At 50.1% G+C, this 11,310-nt stretch overlaps 1 long non-coding RNA gene across 1 annotated transcript; it reads left to right on the top strand.

Annotated features, from left to right (window-relative positions):
* Positions 1 to 241: 241 nt before the first annotated feature.
* On the top strand, positions 242 to 10,082 carry LOC144601039 (uncharacterized). Its single transcript, XR_013548225.1, has 2 exons — positions 242 to 334; positions 1,332 to 10,082. It is a non-coding gene; the product is annotated as an uncharacterized LOC144601039 (long non-coding RNA).
* Positions 10,083 to 11,310: the final 1,228 nt, after the last annotated feature.

The following is an 11,310-nucleotide window of genomic DNA, read 5'->3' as shown; positions in this document are numbered from 1 at the left end:
GAGCTCCCGCTTCTGGGGCCGGGGGGGGGGGGGATGGGGACGCGGTCGCGCCGTGGCGACCGGTGCAAGTGCGAGTTGGGCGGCTGCAATTGGCAGAGGGTGCTGTCTGTCCGAGAGGCGGGGCTGCGAGTCGACCTATAGGCCGCGCTCACATGCGCCGGGGGGGAGGGGAGGCATCTCTGATTGGTCGGACGCCGGTAGGGAGCGTATTGGGTTCTTTGTGACGTTGGGGTCGGGGAGGCGGGACACGCTCCCATTGGCCGCTGACGCTGTCCGTTAACGGGAAGGGGGCCGACGGGACGAGGCCGCCGCTCGCTCAGCGCCGGCACCTCAGGTGGGGAACAACCTACGTCGTCGCCGCCGCCGATTGGCCCCGCGATCTTTCCCCCACCCCCTCCTCCCTCCCCGAGGGCGATCCTGCGGCCGGCGACCCGAGGAGTGGGATGTGAATGAATGAGGGAAGGAGGTCTGGGCATCTCTGGTCCTCCGATGGCAAAGCCCACTGGCGGCGAGATGTCGCGGTGCAGCGTCAGCGCCCCTGGTGGCTGGAGGGTTGGGTTTAATTTATTGTCACGTGTACCGGGTTGCAGTGCAAAGCTTTTTTTGTTGCGTGCTAACCAGTCAGCAGAAAGGCAACACACGATTACAATCGATCTGTCTGCAGTGTACGGATACGGGATAAAGGGAATCACGCTGAGTGCAAGACTTGTGTGACTCCACCGCGGAGACAAGGTTTCTCCCTGTACAAGGTCATAAGTGACAGGAGCAGAATTAGGCCATTTGGCCCATCAAGACTACTTCGCCATTCAATCATGGACGATCTATCTCCCCCTCCTAACCCCATTCTCCTGCCTTCTCCCCATAACCCCTGACACCCGTATCTCGGTTCACAGAACGGGAATGAGCCTACTCATAATCATACTTTATTAGCCAAGTATGTTTTGCAACATACGAGGAATTTGATTTGCCATACAGTCACACCAATAAAAAGCAACAAGACACCAAAATACATTTTAACATAAACATCCACCACAGTGACTCCTCCATATTTCTCACTGTGATGGAAGACGAAAAAGAAAGTTCGATCTCTTCCCTTCTTTGTCCTCCGGTGGTCGGGGCACTTGAACCTTCTGTTCTCGGGGCGATCTTGGCCTCCGTAGCTGGCAGTCGTGTCGGGGCGATCAAGCTCCCGCATTGGGGGATCTCAGCGCCCAGTGGCGGGCGATCGGACCCCAAGTCGGGGCTAGTCGAAGACTACCACTAGTGATTTTCACATGTTAGTAATGTACTGTTTGCCAGCTTGTTGACCCTCTGTGTTCCCCCTCCTGCAGGATTTAGAAGCCGGTGCTGTGGACGGAGATACGGGGACGTGAGCGGCCATTGAGGGCGGCCAGGGTGCCGGTGAGCCACCCCCATCTGCTCGGTGTGTGAGCTTCGGTGGAGGACCACATGACGGGGCACAAGAAGAAGCGTTATGAGTGCGACGTGTGTGGCAAGGCCTGGCTGTACCCGAGCCTGCTGAAGATCCACCAACGGGCGCACACTGGAGAATGCCCCTTTGCCTGCTCGGAGTGTGGCAAAGGCTTCACTCGCTACGACAGCCTGCTGCGGCACTACCGCGTGCACTCCGGCGAAAGGCCCTTCACCTGCCCCACCTGCGGCAACAGCTTTGCCTGGTCGTCGGGGCTGAGGAGGCACCGGCAGGTGCACAGCGGTGTGTGCCCCTTCACCTGATTCGACCGCAGCAAAGATTTCAAGACGTCGCCGGAATTGAAGGTGCACCGGCGCTTGCACACCGGCGTGCGCCCCTTCACCTGCACCCAGTGCGGCAAGGGCTTCACCCGCTCCTCCAAGCTGTGGGAGCACCAGCGGGTGACCGTCCCATCCGCAGCCGGGGAGTGGCGAGCACTTTGCCGTGGCTTCCCACGCCTTGTCTCACCAGTGCGTGCACACCAGTGGCCAGCCCTACGACTGCCAGTACTGTGGTGAGGCGTTTGACAGCTCGCGGGGGCTGCTGTAGCACCGGCGGGCCCACGCCGGCGAGCAGCTCTTCCTTACCGCGGCATGCGTTTCAAGAGCGCAAGGCAGCTGTGGGAGCACCAGCGGTTCCACACCGGTGAGAGACCCTTTGTGTGCGCCGAGTGTGGCAAGGGTTTCACCCGTATGTCCAGCCCGTGGCAGCACCGGCGTACCCACAGCAGTGAGCATCCCTTCTCCGGCCGTCCTGTGGTAAGGGCTTCACCCGCCTGGACCACCTGCTGGAGCACCGGCAGATCCTCACCGGTGAGCGCCCCTTCCCCTGCCCGCTCTGTGACAAGGCCTTTGCTCGATCCTCCAGCCTGCTGGCACACCATGCCGTGGATAGGTGCTGTTTAGGTAGACACAAAATGCTGGAAGGAATGGGTATCATTTCAGGTCGAGACCCTCTTCAGTCTGGACCCGAAACGTCACCCATTCCTTCTCTCCAGAGATGCTGCTTGTCCTGCTGAGTTACTCCAGCATTTTATGTCCTTTTTTGTAAACAGGCATCTGCAGTTCCTTGTTTTTAAACCATTCTGGTAAACCCTCTCTGCACCCTCCCCAAAGCCTCCACATCAGTCCTGTAATGCAGTGACCCGAAATGTGCGCAATACTCCAAATGCTACCTGACCAATGTCCCTTAAAGCTGCACGTTTACATTCCCCTCTCCTTATCTCACACCCTTTTATCTGCTTATTTTCTCTCGCTTCACTCCACTAACCTGCCGATCACCCCCCTCATCTGTTAACATAGTGTCAGTCTGAAGAAGGGTACCGACCCGAAACGTCACCTCTCCATGTTCTCCACAGATGCTGCCTGTCCCGCCGAGTTATTGCAGCACTTTGTATTAGTCATAGAGCGATACAGCGTGGAAACAGGCCCTTCGGCCCAACTTGCCAACATGTCCCAGCTACACTAGTCCCACCTGCCCACGCTTGGTCCATATCCCTCCAAATTTGTCCTATCCATGTACCTGTCTATAATTGTTTCTTAAACATTGGGATAGTCCTAGCCTCAACTACCTCCCCTGGAAGCTCGTTGCATACACCCACCACCCTTTGTGTGAAAAAGTTACCCCTCAGATTCCTATTCATTCTTTTCCCTTTCACCTTGAACCTATGTCCTCTGGTCCTCGATTCCCCCACTCTGGGCAAGAAATTCTGTGCATCAAACTAAATTGTGTTCTCTGCCAGATTCCAGCATCTGCAGTTTCTTGTGTCTCCCTCGCCTAGATCCACCCATCACTTCTGAAGAAGGGTCTCGACCTGAAATGTCACCCATTCCCTCTCTCCAGAGATGCTGCCTGTCCCGCTGAGTTACTCCAGCATTTTGTGTCTTCCGATCACTTGCCAGGTTTTGTCCAGCCCCCATCTCTCTTTTCCAGCTTCCACCCCCCACCCTCTCCGATCAGTCTGAAGAAGGGTCCTGACTCAAAACACCATCTGTCCATTCCCTCTAAAGCGGTGGAGGAACTCAGTGGGTCAGGCCGCATCTGTGGAGAAAGGGAATCTGAGGCGACCACTCCCACCTCTCCTTCCCAACTTTCTCCACCCCCCCACACCAAGCAGTCTGAAGAAGGGTCCTGACCTAGAATGTTGCCTGTCCGTGCTCTCCAGAGGTGCAAGTTACTCCAGGAGATTGTGTCTCTTTGTAAACCAGCATCTGCTGTTCCTTGTACCTAGACTAGGCATGCATTTCACCCGCCACTTGCTCTCGGTCTGCCAAGGCCTGCTGGATCCCCCGGTTGCCAACCATTTTAACTCCCTTTCCCACTCCCACACTAATCTTTTTGTCCTGGGCCTCCTCCATTGCCAGAGTGAGGTGACACGCAAACTGGAGGAACAGCACCTCATAGCTCACAGCCCAATGACATGAACATTGAATTCTCCAAATTAAGGAGACCCCCCCCCCCCTCTTAATCAAGTCCTGGAGTCTGTCCCGACCCCATCTCTTTGTTCCAACTTTCTCCCCCAACTCCATCAGTTCAAAGAAGGGTCCCGACCCGACACATCCCTTGACAATTCCCCTCCAAAGTGCCTGGAGAAGTGTTCCCAATATCAGCCCTCCTTGGCCCTGTCGACAATGCGGTGTTCCATTCTTGGGATGGGATGTAAGGTCCAAGCAGACCAGTCATCGACAGCCTCCCCTCGAGCGCCATCTCTTCGTCATTCCTCTGTCTTCTTGCTGGCGAAAGGCGTCTGGATTAATCCGGAGTCACCGCTTCCCTTCCCCTGCACTTCCCCCCCCTCAACTCTGAACGGTGGCATCTCGCTCTCCGCCCTTGGACGGCCGCCAGACTCCGGCGGTGGTAAACAAGGACTATTGCTCGTTAACCCGTTGGAGCCAAGTCGTATTCCAATGAAATGAATGTCTTTTTTTACACAAAAAAAAAAGGGAGGGAGGCCCCCAAATAATCAGTGTTATCCCGTGATAAGCTTTCTTCTATAAACAGATGCTCCTCGACTTACGATGGGGTGACGTTCCGATAAACCCATCATAAATCCAAAGTATTGGAAGTTGAAAATGCATTTAATACACCTAACGTACCAAATGTCATAGCCACCTAACACATTTGTGTTTATTAGCTGTCTTAGCATATTATGTTACTTTGTATCTTGCTGTATTATTTTTGGACACTTGTGGGTTGTCGTGAGATGAAAGCATATTGTCTACAATATGTGCAAGAGTAGGCCATTCGGCCCTTCGAGCCAGCACCGCCATTCAATGTGATCATTGGCTGATCATTCACAATCAGTACCCCGTTCCTGCCTTCTCCCCATACCCCTTGACTCTGCGTTGGCGTTGATGGCACTGCCCTAAGCTGGTTCGTTTCCTACCTCAAAAATAGGAGTTTCTCCATCAACATAGGCAATTATTCCTCTTCCCCAGCTAGCCTCTCCTGCGGGGTTCCACAGGGCTCCATCCTAGGCCCCATTCTCTTCTCTCTACACATGCTCCCCCTCGGCCAAATCATTCAAAGGCACGGCATTTCTTTCCACTGCTATGCGGATGACACACAGCTTTATCTCCCCTGAAACCCAACAACCGGTCAAATTTAATCAGCCTCATACACTGCCTTGAGGACATAAAATGTTGGATGGCACAGAACTTCCTTCAACTAAACGAGAGCAAGTCTGAGGTCATCCTATTCGCCCCCCCCCCCGACTCCATCAAAACGATAACAGGCAGCCTTGGAAGCCTATCCTCCCTAGTCAAACCACATGTCAAAAACCTTGGCGTGATATTTGACTCTGCATTAAAGTTTGACAAGCAAGTCAACGCTGTGATAAAAGCCAGCTTCTTCCAGCTTCGTACCATAGCTAAAATCAAACCATTCCACCAATTTGACGACATTGAAAAAATCATTCACGCATTCATTTCCTCCCGCCTAGACTACTACAACTCCCTTTACACTGGGATCAACCAATCATCCCTGTCCCGCCTGCAATTGGTCCAAAACGCCGCAGCGAGACTCCTGACGGGTACCCGTAAAAGGGACCACATCACCCCGATTCTGGCCTCTCTCCACTTCCAGTACGGTACAGAATCAACTTCAAGCTCCTCCACATACAAAGCCCTAAACGGGCTTGCCCCCCCCCCCCCCATATCAAAAATCTTCTAACCCACTACTCTATCTCCAGGTCCCTCAGGTCGGCCGACGGGGCTACTCACTATTATGTGCTATCAGCTGTTATGTTTGTGTACCATTGTATGTTCGTTTCTTAGTACCTGAACTGATGTACAGCACTTTGGTCAATGTGGGTTGCTTTTAAATGTGCTATACAAATAAAATTGACTTGACTTGACCTCTTTGCTCCTATACTCAACTCCTCTTGTCATAAAGGCCAACATGCCATTAGCTTTCTTCACTGCCTGCTGTACCTGCATGCTAACTTTAAGTGACTGATGAACAAGGACACCCAGATCTCTTTGTACTTCCCCATTTCCTAACTTGACACCATTCAGATAATAATCTGCCTTCCTGTTCTTACCACCAAAGTGGATAACCTCACATCTATCCACATTTAACTGCATCTGCCATGCATTTGCCCACTCACACAACCTGTCCAAGTCACCCTGCATACTCATAGCATCCTCCTTGCAGTTCACACTGTCACCCAGCTTTGTGTCATCTGCAAATTTGCTAATATTACTTTTAATCCCTTCATCCAAGTAATTAATGTACATTGTAAATAGCTGCGGTCCCAGCACCGAGCCTTGCAGTACCCCACTAGTCACTGCCTGCCATTCTGAAAGGGACCCGTTAATCCCTACTCTTTGTTTTCTGTCTGCCAACCAATTTTCTATCCATGTCAGCACCTTACCCCCAATACCATGTGCTCTAATCTTGCCCACTAATCTCCTATGTGGGACCTTATCAAAGGCTTTCTGAAAGTCCAGGTACACTACATCCACTGGCTCTCCCATGTCCATTTTCCTAGTTACATCCTCAAAAAATTCCAGAAGATTAGTCAATCATGATTTCCCCTTCGTAAATCCATGCTGACTCGGAAAGATCCTGTTACTGCTATCCAAATTCCGCAATTTCTTCTTTTATAAATGACTCCAGCATCTTCCCCACAACTGATGTCAGGCTAACTGGTCTATAATTTCCCGTTTTCTCGCTCCCTCCTTTCTTAAAAAGTGGGATTACATTAGCTACCCTCCAATCCACGGGAACTGATCCTGAATCTATGGAACATTGGAAAATGATTACCAATGCGTCCACGATTTCTAGAGTCACCTCCTTAAGTACCCTGGAATGCAGACCATCAGGCCCTGGGGATTTATCAGCCTTCAATCCCATCAGTCTACCCAACACCATTTCCTGCCTAATGTGAATTTCCTTCAGTTCCTCCGTTACCCTAGGACCTCTGTCCAATAGAACATCTGGGAGATTGTTTCTGCCTTCCTTAGCGAAGACAGATCCAAAGTACCTGTTCAACTCATCTGCCATTTCCTTGTTCCCCATAATAAATTCACCTGCTTCTGTCTTCAAGGGACCCACATTTGTCTTAACTATTTTTTACCTCTTCACATACCTAAAGAAGCTTTTACTATGCTCCCTCATATTATTGGCTAGCTTACCTTCGTACCTCATCTTTTTTCCCTGTATTGCCTTTTTAGTTATCTTCTGTTGCTCTTTAAGAGTCCCAATCCTTTGGCTTCCCGCTCATCTTTGTTATGTTAGAAGTATAACTATCCTTGACTTCCCTTGTCAGCCACCGTCACCTCTTCCTCCCCATAGAATCTTTCTTCCTCTTTGGAATGAACTGATCCTGCACCTTCTGTATTATTTATTCACAAAATGCTGGAGTAACTCAGCAGGTCAGGCAGCATCTCGGGAGAGAAGGAATGGGTTACTGACCTGACCTGACGAGTTACTCCAGCATTTTGTGAATAAATCGATTTGTACCAGCATCTGCAGTTATTTTCTTATCCTGTATTATTCCCAGAAATACCTGCCATTGTTGTTCCACTGTCTTCCCTGCCAGGGTCTCTTTCCAGTCAACTCTGGCCAGCTCCTCTCTCATGCCTCCATAGTGCCCCTTGCTCAACTGCAATACCGACACTTCCGATTTTCCCTTCTCCCTCTCAATTTGTAATTAAAACATCATATTATGATCACTAACCACCTAATGGCTCTTTTACCTTGAGTTCCCTTATCAAATCCGGTTCATTACACAACACTAAATCCAGAATTGCCTTATCTCTAAGAATCCATCTCAGAGGCACTCCACAAGCTCCCTTTCTTGGGGTCCATTACCAAACTGATTTCCCCAGTCTACCTGCATGTTGAAATCTCCCATAACCACTGTAGCATTACCTTTGTGACATGCCAATTTTAACTCGATTCAACTTACACCCTATGTCCTGGCTACTGTTTGGGGGCCTGTAGATAACTCCCTTTAGGGTCTTTTTACCCTTACAATTCCTCAGTTCTGTCCATACTGATTCTACATCTCCTGATTCTATGTCACCCCTTGCAAGGGACTGAATATCATCCCTTACCAACAGAGCGATCCCATCCCCTCTGCCCACCTGTCTGCCTTTTCTATAGGTCGTATACCCCTGAATATTCAGCTCCCAGCCCTGGTCCTCTTGCAGCCATGTCTCTGTAATTCCCACAACATCCTACTTGCCAATATCTAGCTGAGCCTCAAGCTCATCCACTTTATTTTTTATACTTCGCGCATTCAACACTTTAACATCTGTATTCATCTCTCTTCTCACACTGGTCACTATTGACCCTGACCTTACTCTCTTATCCTTCTTATCGAACTTCCCTTCCCATTAATTCGAGAGTCTTTTGCAACTTTTCCTATAATCACTTCCCCTTTAACTCCATCTTTATATTCCCAATTTGTCAACCCCTCCCTCCCACTATTTAGTTTAAACCCACACGTGTAGTAGCACTAGCAAACCTGCCTGCCAGAACGTTGGTCCCTCTCAGTTAAGGTGTAACCCGTCCCTTTTGTACAGGTCACCCCTACCCCAGAAGAGATCCCAATGGTCTATAAATCTAAATCCCTGCTCCCTGCACCAGTCTCTCAACCATAAATTCATATCCCCTATCTCCCTGTTCCTGCCCTCACCAGCATGAGGCACAGGAAGCAATCCAGAGATAACCACCCTAGAAATCCTGCTCTTCAGTCTTCTTCCTAACTCCGTAAACTCGCGTTGCAGAACCTCCTTCCTCTTCCTCCCGATGTCGTTTGTGCCCACGTGCACAACTACCTTTGGCTGTTCACCTTCCCTCTCGAGGATGTTCTGAAGGCGGTCCGTGACATCTTTAACCCTGGCACCAGGGAGGCAACAGACCACAACAACCTGACCGTGGGAGAAGACGGCAGGGGAAGGGAAAAGACATTGTGGTCTTCCATCACAGTGAGGAGAGGACTGTGATGGATGTTTCTTTTTTTTGTGTGTTGGTTGGGGTTGTGTAATTTGCCTATTTTAATGCTTTTATTGTGTAATTTGCCTATTTTAATGCTTTTATTGTTGGACTGTGGGTGACTGAATTTCGTCCCAAATTATCTTGAATCTTGACCATCCTCGGGTCACCCACCACAATGGCTCTGCCCGACGTCGGTCTCACCGTTGGTATTGGAGCCACCGACCTGTCCGCCGTTTGGACTGGAAGCATCTTCTGCCCCGACAGCTCCCGACAGGGCGTACCTGTTTTAATTTGGCACAGCCACCGGGATATCCTGCACTCCACTTGTTCTGCCCTTTCTCACAGTCAGACGCCTTTGCTCTTCCCGTATCCGTGGCGTGACAACCTCACTGTAGGTCCTGCCCAGGAAACTCTCACCTTCCTGGATGGCTCTGAGGTCAACCAACTGCTTCTCCAGTTGCCCAACACGTTCACTCGGGAGCTGCACCTGGACACAATTCCTGCAGGTGTAGTTCCCAGAGGCTCTTGCGGTGTCCCTGCCTTCCTACATTCTGCAGGAAACACACTGCACCAACATGCCTGCCATTTCTTCAGTGACACAAATCACAAGTCAAAGTTCAAACAAGCCTAGCCTCCTTGCCGAACTCTCGAGCCAAAGACTCACACTTTACCTCCCAAGTCACTTCACCTCCAAGGTGGCGCCCAACAAGGTCGCTCTGCTACAGCTGTACCATCTTTTATCTGCTACCTAATCAACTACTTTAGGGCTGATTAGTAAATTGATTAGTAAATTACCTGAACCTGGGTCTTGGCGCTCTTTTTAAACTCCCTCTACCTGTGAGTCACCCACTTTTGTCACAAACTTTACGGCCAATTAACTGTTTACTCTGTTTTTCAACTGCCTGCTTCTCTGTGCTCCACGCAAGTGTAATGAGCATATAAGGGCATAACGTACTGGGAGGAGCCGGAACTAGGTACTATCTGGGAATGCAGAGACGGGATGCGTCAGACACGGAGAAGCTATGGCGAGATACAGTTCTTACCACACCAATGACGAGAGAAAAGCTTGGTTAAATACAAATCAGTTTGTATCACTACTTTAATAAACAACTAATTAAACTGAAACATCGTGAAATATCTGTGTTCCTTCTCTCCTGAGATGCTGCCTGACCTGCTGATTTACTCCAGCATTTTGTGAAATAAATACCTTCGATTTGTACCAGCATCTACAGTTATTTTCTTACACTGAAATATCTGTGTTGTCAGTTTGGGTCAAGATCGATCACTCCAGCCTCCCTGAAATGGTGGTAAGCCTAGAGGACTTTATTGTAAGGACTGAAGTTGCCACCACACCACGGTTTCTATTTAATGTTTAGTTTAGTTCAGAGATACTGTGCAGAAACAGGACCTTTCAGCCCACCGGGTCCATGCCGACCAGCGACTACCCCACACACTAACACTATCCCATACCCACTAGGAACAATTTTTACATTTACCAAACCAATTAACCTACAAACCTGTACGTCTTTGGAGTGTGGGAGGAAACCGAAGATCTCGTAGAAAACCTACACAGGTCACGGGGAGAACGTGCAGATTCCGTACAGACAGCACCTATAGTCGGGATCGAACCCGCGTCTCCGGCGGTGCGTTCGCTGTAAGGCAGCAACTCTACCGTGCGAATGTGTATCACTTCCGCACCATTATAAAGTCGAAATATCGTGAGTTGAAGCATCGTAGGTTGAGGAGTCTCAGTATATATTAAAAAAAAGAAAAATGCAAACTGATCGTGCACAATTCGGGGGGTTGGAAGAGTTTTCTACTGTGTATTTCCCCTCTGTTGTTGGGGGGGAATGGCGGCGGCACTCGGCCCGTCGGGGCTAGGATGCGCGGGAGGAAGGCTGAGCTTGGATTGAGGCTTGGAAGGCTGAGCTTGCCTCCCCTGTCCTGACCCGCATCCAGTCCACCACGGGGGGGGGGGGGGGGAGGAGGTGAGGTAAAAACTCCACACAGGGCCCTTTGGCCCCTCTCATCTGTGTTACCTTGGGCTTTGTGCAACACAGAGATAAGGAAATATAATGTGTTACTCCAGCACTCTGTATTATCTGAATGGTGTCAGGTTAGGAAAAGGGGAAGTAGAACGAGACCTGGATGTCCTTGTGCATCAGACACTGAAAGTAAGCATGCAGGTAGAGCAGGCAGTGAAGAAAGCTCATGGCATGTTGGCTTTCATAATGAGAAGAGTTTAGTAGAGGAGCAAATAGATCCTTCTGCATTATACAGAGACCTGGTGAGACCGCACCTGGAGTATTGTGTGCAGTTTTGGTCTCCTAATTTGATGAAGGACATTATTGCTATTGAGTGAGTGCAGCGAAGGATCACCAAGTGAATTCCTG

This window comes from Rhinoraja longicauda, chromosome 16, assembly GCF_053455715.1.
Source record: "Rhinoraja longicauda isolate Sanriku21f chromosome 16, sRhiLon1.1, whole genome shotgun sequence".
Lineage (NCBI taxonomy): Eukaryota > Metazoa > Chordata > Chondrichthyes > Rajiformes > Arhynchobatidae > Rhinoraja > Rhinoraja longicauda.
The sequence above is the reverse complement of the archived record's forward strand: the minus strand, read 5'-3'. Positions and strand labels throughout refer to the sequence as shown.